Genomic DNA, 970 nt, shown 5'->3' with positions numbered 1-970 from the left:
GGGGGGGGGTGAGGAAACAGTTTGGAATGGAGACTTTCCTCTCTAATCCTCCTGCTATGAAAGGTTAAAGACGGATTTGAATATTATGATCCATCCCCTACCGTTACAAAGAAATAATTGTGGTTGAACTTAATACTCTGTTTGAAAAGTCTGTACTTCGAATGTAATGGTACAAATCTGTGTTTGCTGTGTTAATGCCATGCACGTATTTGTGGCAGAGCTTGCACACTAGGCCCTAATATACTATATGAGCAAGAGGAGTGATACAAACGGTTTGAGCTCTGTTATCACTAGAATATCACATTTCTGGAAAAGACTCTCAGCCAATCAGATTCGAGGACCAGAAAGAACTGTTGTATATGATATATAAATATACTCCATCGTCCGGCACGTCCGTGCTACGTTAGCTGAAGATAAAGTGCAGCTCTCTTGTAGCTTGTGGAGTCTACTCCACCAAGCTACTGTTATAAGCATGAGCCCCGTCAGACTGGTCGTGGCGGCGGTGTTGCAAAAATATATAGTGATATTCTCAATGTTACTCAGAAAACAGGACACAGGTTTAACTCATTCAAAATACTTCTGCTTAATGTTACACTGTCAGATATGCAAAATAAATCTATCATATCTCTTGCTCTGGCTACTGTGTATAGACCACCAGGGCCGTATACAGATTTCCTAAAATAATTTGCAGATTTCCTCTCAGACCTACTGGTTACTGTTGATAAAGCGCTAATTGTCGGAGATTTTAACATTAACATTGCTAATACAAATGATGCATTAGGACTTGCGTTTACTGACCTAATAAACTCTTTTGGAGTCAAGCAAAACGTCACCAGGCCCACTCATCATTTTAATCATACGCTAGATTTAATTATATCGCATTGAATTGATCTTACTGATATAGATATCGTACCTCAAAGTGATGATGTTTACTGACCATTTCCTTGTATCGTGCATGCTGCGTATTACT

The sequence above is a fragment of the Sinocyclocheilus anshuiensis genome, unplaced genomic scaffold (assembly GCF_001515605.1).
Source record: "Sinocyclocheilus anshuiensis isolate Anshui unplaced genomic scaffold, SAMN03320099.WGS_v1.1 scaffold2603, whole genome shotgun sequence".
NCBI lineage: Eukaryota > Metazoa > Chordata > Actinopteri > Cypriniformes > Cyprinidae > Sinocyclocheilus > Sinocyclocheilus anshuiensis.
The sequence above is the reverse complement of the archived record's forward strand: the minus strand, read 5'-3'. Positions refer to the sequence as shown.